The 8,782-nt window shown below is 37.0% G+C and overlaps 1 protein-coding gene across 1 annotated transcript in view; it reads right to left on the bottom strand.

Moving 5' to 3' along the window:
- Positions 1 to 1,596: 1,596 nt before the first annotated feature.
- LOC127647837 (tumor necrosis factor receptor superfamily member 16-like) overlaps positions 1,597 to 8,782 on the bottom strand; it is a 142,403-nt gene continuing 135,217 nt past the window's right edge. Inside the window, exon 7 of the transcript XR_007971108.1 lies at positions 1,597 to 1,977. The gene's annotated coding sequence lies outside the window, so the exon portion shown is untranslated. The remainder of the gene's footprint in view (positions 1,978 to 8,782) is intronic.

Here is an 8,782-nt window from a genome sequence, read left to right as displayed (position 1 = left end):
GAGTAGTATTTGCATGCCACTCCCCCACACATACGGGTATAAAGGAGCTGGCGTGGGAGCCGCTCATTCAGGTTGTGATGAAGAGCCATTCACAAGGTCTCAGCCATTTCAGCGGGTAGTCCAGCATTGTGGCAGGAGGGACACAACGTCTTGTTCCCTCCATGTTCCCACACAATGTCGAGTGACTTAAAGATGGGGAAACTGAGTTTCCAACTAAAAACTTTTTAATGTGTTTTTTTTCCATTCTAGAAGGCAGGATCAATGGTGGAAAAGAGGCTCTTGAATGACGGCTAATTATATTGAAATGTCTAGAATCTAAATCTGAAATGGAATGAAATGAAGCAAAACCAAAAAATACATTAATTAATTTAAAGCACCTGCAACTTTCTTGTTTGTTTATTAAATCTAAAGTGTAATGTTTGCAACACTAGTGAAACAAAATTTATTTATTTAATTCAATTATTGTGTTATTGTGTTGGGCTGGACAGGCCCCTAAAATAAACAGATAAACGTTTGATAGCACCACAGTGTTCACACTTTGTGTTGAATCAGCTTACAAATGGTTTACTTACGGTATATTTGTCTCTGCATATTAATATGAGATATTTTAACTTAAAAAATTGCACACATCAACTTTAAATATTTTGGCTAATTTGATAATGCTTTCAGCTACCAACAGTGATACTTTCAACAATTTCAACCAATTTTATCATATTTAAATCAATTCCATAGATTTCTCCAATAATTAGTACAGAAAATGTGAAATTATACCTTCAGTCATGAGATGTGCACCATTATAACTTTTTATAGTTATAATGAGATTTTTCTTGTTGCAGGCTTAGTCTGATTAAGTAAATAAGTAAAAAATGGTGGCACTCTTTGCTCATGTTTTGACATTCTACAGATGTCTATTTGATAACTACAAAGTCACTGATGGAAAGGCAAGGAGAGAACACAATACATTTCTCTCGCAAAATAAAATCACACTCATAAAAAAAGGGGGAAAGGCCCTTTTATATATGTTTACATTTACATTGATTCATAGGTTTATGTGAGTGGGAATCTAACCGAGAGTAGCTCTGCACTGATGACTGTGCTGTGGTGGCCACTAACCACACTCCGGGTGACCACACCTGGCCATTATCTCCTTCCCTGCGTTCTGAGGCCGGGTGCCTGTGATGGCGGCCTTAATGGTTCTCTCTCTCTCTCTCTCTCTCTCTCTCTCTCTCACACACACACACACACACACACACACACACACACACAAACACATACACACTTAGGCATGTCAGTTTAAGTTCATATCTTCTCCCATCACTGTAGGCCAGGCAGTAATTTCATAAAAGTGGATTTTTAAAAAGATGCTTTTAAGAGAACACCAGTCCGGCCTCTCAACAGGCAGGCTGCAGTTTAAGGTGTGGGTTGTCTACAGTATGAGTGATTAATGGCATGGAGGGGTGCCTTCCTGTAATAATTACCGCCCACACATTCACACACATTCTGCAATATGCATGACCCGTATAGTGCTTAGTGTATTGAGTATCTGTGTGTGTGTGTGTGTGTGTGTGTGTGTGTGTGTGTGTGTGTGTGAGCGTGTATTTATCACTTTGTGGGGACCAAATGTCCCCATAAGGATAGTAAAACCCGAAATTTTTGACCTTGTGGGGACATTTTGTTGGTCCCCATGAGGAAAACAGCTTATAAATCATACTAAATTATGTTTTTTGAAAAGGTAAAAATGCAGAAGGTTTTCTGTGAGGGTTAGGTTTAGGGGTAGGGTTAGGTTTAGGGAATAGAATATAAAGTTTGTACAGAATAAAAACCATTATGTCTATGGAAAGTCCCCATAAAACATGGAAACACAACGTGTGTGTGTGTGTGTGTGTGTGTGTGTGTGTGTGTGTGTGTGAGCGTGTATTTATCACTTTGTGGGGACCAAATGTCCCCATAAGGATAGTAAAACCCGAAATTTTTGACCTTGTGGGGACATTTTGTTGGTCCCTATGAGGAAAACAGCTTATAAATCATACTAAATTATGTTTTTTGAAAATGTAAAAATGCAGAAAGTTTTCTGTGAGGGTTAGGTTTAGGGGTAGGGTTAGGTTTAGGGGATAGAATATAAAGTTTGTACAGTATAAAAACCATTATGTCTATGGAAAGTCCCCATAAAACATGGAAACACAACATGTGTGTGTGTGTGTGTGTGTGTGTGTGTGTGTGTGTGTGTGTGTGTGTGTGTGTGTGTGTGTGTGTGTGTGTGTGTGTGTGTGTTTGGATCAGAAAAATCTGGACTCCAGATGTATGAGCAGCTGGTTATTTAGATCTATTGATCTGTTGATCTCAAACTATCTCTATTACCCGAGTACTTCAGAGTAGCAGTCCCTTTCTCTCCATCTCTCTACTTTTACTCAACTGAACTGTTTGCAACCATGAAATTTCCAATTTGTTCTAATCTTTCTGAAGATTCTTGTGCACTTACATTATGTATTTAAGGTGAAGTTCATAGTACCACTTCTGAAATGTCCAGTTTAGACCAAGTGTGCCGCACAAGCCCTCAAAAGTGAAGCCAAAACGTCTCGATCGCCCCCCCGGTGACTGGTCCTAGTATAGGTCATAAACCCCGCCTCCCCATGTTATTCAACGAGACGTGAGACAATTAAATTACACTTCACAGTGTATCTATTTTTTCCAAAGATAGTTTCTGTCATTTACTGTAGTTTCTGTCACGTTGATGTAATTTCAAGTGTTTGTTTTCAAAATAAGTTTGTTTTTAGTTAGTTATTTGATGCTAGAAAAACGGTGCTGTGACATCATGATTGACAGCTGTGATTGACAGGTTCTCTGAGCGAAGTAGTCACTGAAGCACCAACTGACTTTTTTTCCGGATCTTTGGAGGACTGAGGAGATTGGAGCTTTAAATTTAATATCTAAATTTCTATAATTAATTATTTCACACCGTCATAAGTCAAAAGTCAAAAGTGCAGGGGCGTGTTCTTGGGACTGATTCAGCGAGAGTGAGGGCGGGGCCTTGATTTTGCGGCTTTACTTCCTGCTTACTACTGCGCAGGTCTGGTCCCGAAATCGCAACTGCGCAGACTCTGGCGGGACACTGGCGGCTTCAGTTCTCACCAATGGAAAAGAGCGAAGGGGCGTCGTCCATCTATTTAACAATCTATGTTTTAGACCATGGTAGTCCAGGATGGTTTATGCTGGTCTTCCATATGGATGAGCACAGCCATGATGTCAACCTTCAAAAAATGCTGGTTAAACAGCATAGTCTTTCTAGTGATGCTGGTTCACCAAGAAAGTCTTGCTGGTTAAGTTAGTTTAGAAGCATGGTGGGGACACAACAAACACACATTATACTTTACACTGGTGATCAATAATGCTGTTCTTTTCAACAGGGAAAGAAGTCCAACAGCTTAGGTACCAGGGGTCTTCTCTTGTCCCCTAACTGTGCAGTCAGGGTGAAAGGAGTTGGATGGCTATTCAAGTGAAAAGAGATGACCTACGGAAGTTCTCGAATGATGGGCCACAACCCAAAATGTATGTCGCAGACAGGAGAGATAAACAATACTAAATGAACATAATTAACTGCAACTAACTATATAATTGTGTATCGTTGTGATAGCAAAATAAATAAGCTTATTAACTTTTGAAAAAGAGGTAAATGAGTCCAATCAAAGTAGGCTATTTTGGTGCTAATTCTTTTGCAGATGGCTTAACTTGTCCTCATCCATGAAAACCATGTACAAAACTAAAGTAATAAAAAAGTAAAGCAAAAATATATAAATAAAATGTAATTAAATAAAAATACGACCCAGAATAAAAACATATTAAAGAAAGCATGAAAGAATTTAAATTCATTAAAAATTTAGACATTTGTTTTACATTTGATTTAAAGCAAATGTTTCTTAACTTTTGTAAATTAAACAATTTTGTGTCTTAAAGTAAAATAAATAAATAAATGTTTGAGTCGCCACTAGGGCTGGTAATAAAACAACCTTGATATATATATATATATATATAAAAAGAACTTGATAATGATTATAACCTTTTGAGTAATTATCTATATTTAGCTTATATTCTATCTAGAAGTGTGTGTTGTTAATAATTAATGTGGTTTGGCAAAGTTATACACACAACAACTAACTGAATTACAGTCATGAAATCAGATGGTAAGGAGGAATTAGCTGGCCTGCTCACATAAACTGAAAACTGTTTATGTGACAGTAGGTCTAGGTAGCCACTGGCCAGCTAATTCTTCCTTACCATCTGATTTCATGACTGTAATTCAGAGGCTAGGTAGCCGCTAGCTAGCAAGCTATGTGGCTAATATGGTATCATTGTGTACTGAACAAGACAGCACTGACATAGCAACACAGCTATCGACTGAACACAAGAACATCTTTCGACATCAGCACCATTGCTGTATATTTATGTACTGTTAAAAAAATGTATGATCCATAGTGCAGTCATGTCCGCATCTTTTTGCCACATGCAAGAAAGTCTTTCAGTGAACGTAATGACTTTTATATTTATATTTATATTTATGCATTTGGCAGACACTTTTATCCATAGCGACTTACAGAGCCCTTATTACAGGGACAATCCCCCCGGAGCAACCTGGAGTTAAGTGCCTTGCTCAAGGACACAATGTTGGTGGCTGTGGGGATCGAACCAGCGACCTTCTGATAACCAGTTTAGTGCTTTAGACCACCAGACCACCACCACTCAAAAAGCAGGAAGAAGAATATTGTCAGAAAATTAAAATGAATGTTCATGAGGAGAGTCAAACATACATTTAAGATGATGAAATTGAGGCCACACACCTTCTGTATGTTTAAATCCTAAACAGAGGATACTTCTTGAAATTCAAATTGAAAGGTAGCTTCCACTGAGTTTACTTGTAAACAAAAAAAGTTGTTAACATTCATGCTTGATGTCTAACAAACATATGTAATGCATTTCACACAATGAGGAAAGCCTTTCCATTGAAATGCCTGTGTCTCTGCCCCTACATTTATGTAATAGAGAGTAACAGTTTATTATCTGAGTGTGCATCATAACTTCATTGTATTACAAATGCCCCCAAAAATATTAAAGCATAAAAGATGATAGAGCACAATGTAAAAATAACTCTGTTACTAATGCATTTTCTTCCCTATTAATTGTATTAAATGTATATTGAGATAAATGTCGACATCGGATGATATGAAACATTTTCATAATATTTTTGCCCATATCGCCCAGCCCTGGTCACCACTTAATGTCCAATTAAATACAGTAACTGGGACCTGAAGTAAAAGCAAATGAGAACCATTAAAGCAGGGGTGGGGAACCTTTCCTATTATGGACATTCAAGTATTTACAAGATTATTTGCGGGCCATACAGTTGCTTGCAATTTCTGATTGTGGGTTGAAATTAAAGTATGCACACATTCCAAAAACTATATTTTGCGTTGTTATTGTTTAAAATAATTTTTCATAATTATTATTTCGTATTTTATTTTACAGTTAATGGAATCAAGGCCATTTTTTTATTTTTGCTTTTCAAATGATTTCTCGAATGGCTTTGTGGGCCAGGTGAAATGGTCTTGCGGGCATTATACGGCCCTGAGGCTGGATGTTCCCCACCCTTGACATAAAGGAACACTTTAGAATGTAAGACTTCAAAATAAGTAATAATAATAAAGTTGTTAGTGATACTTGTATGTGCTCCCAGAAATTATTTTTCAAGTCTAATTTCTCATATCAATTCATGGTCATCCAAATTGTATCACTTCTCAGATTTTCAGATTTTTCTGATAATTTTACATGAAGCTATTGCTTTATTGTCCCAAAGGCCAGATTTTTTTCCAGTCACACAGACTAAAAGGTTATGTGAAGTTATATGAGAAACAATACTAATCCAAGCCCTCCCAAAGGGAATTACATGACTCAAAGTGTGTGGCCCAAAGTTCCGAGAAAAAAAACCACTTGGAGGGCAACATGTAAAGAGTAATTTTCTCTAGAGGGTGACGGCACTCACACAATAAACATTAACAGTTCTATCAGTTCTATCAAATTATTAAAAAAACAAGTTTGTACCATTGATTTGATATTGGTCTGTAAACAGCAGAGTGTGGTCGTTGTCCCAGGTGAACAAAAGGTTTAAACAGAGGTGGCTTGACACAAGGGGTTGGCTGTAAATGTCACAATATTCTCATATTCTTGGAAATAAATGTTCACAGATGCTTATGTGAGGGAATTTAGAGGCAGACAAAAGAACCACACCCAAACAGGGGTGCAAAACCTTTTTTGAGGGGGGTATGAGTTTTGAGTTTTTTGGGGAACAGTGTGAAAGGCTCAATGAATATAAAGTGAAGGCCAGAATCTTTATTGAACAGGAATATTTAGGACACGTAATAACAACTTTAATGTTTATGTGCATGTAATTTACAAGGTTGGGTCAATTACTGGAAATATAAATATATGTAAACATATTTTTATTACATTTTGAATATACATATAGTCATGATTAGCTTAGACCAGAGCATCGCCTCTTGTTGGGCACGCCACCCCAGGGGGGCGCTACAGCATGTCAGGGGAGGTGCAGAGAGTGGGAAAATTTTTTATTAAATAATAATAATAATATATATATATATATATATATATATATATATATATATATATATGTGTGTGTCAACCTTTATGTGTCGATTGTCAGGAGATTTTAGCTTATGACAGCATGCGACCTGCTAAACTCCGCAGACACTTTGACATCAAGCATATTGAGGTAGCGGGATAACCTCCTGAGTTTTTCCAAAGAAAACTTTAAGCCTTTCAAGGTCAGAAAAAAGTTGTCTGAGAATTTATCAAATTAAATGTAAAGGCCACTGAAGCTTCGTATCATGCTGCACTGCGTATTTCTATGGCGGGCACAGCATATAACATTGGAGAGATATTGATTCTGCCGGCAGCCAAAGATATGTGTTCCTTGATGGTATAAGAGGCCCACTGTGACTTTGAAAACCCTTGGCTTAGACAATCAAGAATCCAGCTACCAAAATACAGCTTAAGCTTTTTTCAGTTTTCTCGTTAACCTTTCTCTATAAACTGCATATTCTGCATTTTACGTATTTGTGCCCCCAACTAATTGATGTTGAGTGTATTTGTTATTAGTTGTATATTTAAGTGTTGGGATGATCCAGTTTAATGGTGTCTTTATAATATCTCTCTTGTCACAAAGAGTAACAAAGAAAGCTTAAATTGTTGGCATACAATTAACATCTGTTAGTGAGGGTCAGCTATAGCATCAGGCTGGATAATCAATTAGTTCAGTTCAGGGTTTACCTTATAGAAACCAGTGAATCTCATGCTACATTAAACATATGCATTTATTACTGTAGTTTCACATGAAAAGACATGGCTGAGCTCGCTTTGGAAACACCTCAGTTGGTCTTAATTGCAGGTCCTCTTAGGAAGCTCTCAGCACTGTTGTGCTTTTGGGAAATTCAGTACAGATGGTTTCCTCTTAGTTGCTCTAACCCAATCAGACACGCTCCATTTGGATAATTTAGGCAGCCAAACTCAAGTGCAGGACAAAGCTAATTTCACACACCAGCCAATGACAGATGGGGGTGATGTTGAGGTCACAGGAAATCATAGGGTGAGGTGAGCAAAATTAGGTGACCCCCAGTGAGTGATAATTGAATAATTGTGATTGAAACAGTATTCTGAGCAGCGACGGGTAATAAACTATAATACAACCTGGTTTACAAAGGTTGTACAATTTCTGTTCATTTAATATCATCATTGTTACATCATTTTTGGTGTAAAAATTGGCTGTACGTGTGGTCTTGTGTCAGCGCTCAAATAATGCATTCTTAATCATTATTATTATTTAAAATGTACATGTAAAAATTGTTACTTACCTCTTGGGTAAACCACGAGGTTCATGCTTCAAATGTATGCACACCCAGACATGGAGCGAATCATTTGACATACTGTCTTTAAACCAATCAAGGAATGTAACTCCTCTATGGCACTTTGTACAGTTGTTTGACTTCTGTCATGTGCCTGATGGTAACATGTTTGATCTGTACCTAGAGCTGCTCCCTGATGTGCCTTTTCATCCTATGTGGTCTTATACAGTAAATGCAAACACTTACAAGGCATTGCTCAATGCATTTCAAACTTTCTGAAGCATGAAATCTTTAAAGGCATTTGTAAGGAGTGAACCTGCATGTGGTGGTGTCAAAATGAAACGTGTTTACATGTTTAAGTAATGCAAAAACTCTACATTATACATGGTTTCTAGAGGGGATTTTGTTTTACATGAATATCAGAGATTTTTTAAACTGGTCTGTTTGTCATGTTGAAATATTATGCATTGTATCTTAGCACCAGTGTTGGGGAAACTACTTTGAAGCTACAAGCTTGTCAAGTACATTGATCTGGTGAATCTTTTTTATTTATTTTTTTAATGGTTTTTCCTCAACTTTTACATTTTTTTTACATTTACTTTATGTATTTAGCTGATGCTTTTATCCAAAGCAACTTACAGTGCAGTGCATTCATGTACTTTTTTTTTTTTATCACTTTGTGTGTTCCCTGAGAAGCGTACACATGACCCTGTTGTGTTGTAAGTGTCATGCTCTACCAGTTAAGCTACAGGAAAAGGATTCAGTTACTTTCACGTCCCCTAGTTGGATTTTTATTAAAATAAAACAGATTTACTTTTTTTTCTCTTTGTTTTATGAAGGTCTCATTAAAGCTGGCTTGGGGAAATTTTATACCA

The sequence above is a fragment of the Xyrauchen texanus genome, chromosome 8 (assembly GCF_025860055.1).
Source record: "Xyrauchen texanus isolate HMW12.3.18 chromosome 8, RBS_HiC_50CHRs, whole genome shotgun sequence".
In the NCBI taxonomy this organism is placed as follows: Eukaryota; Metazoa; Chordata; class Actinopteri; order Cypriniformes; family Catostomidae; genus Xyrauchen; species Xyrauchen texanus.
Note: the sequence above shows the minus strand (reverse complement) of the source record. Positions and strands in the feature narration are given on the sequence as shown.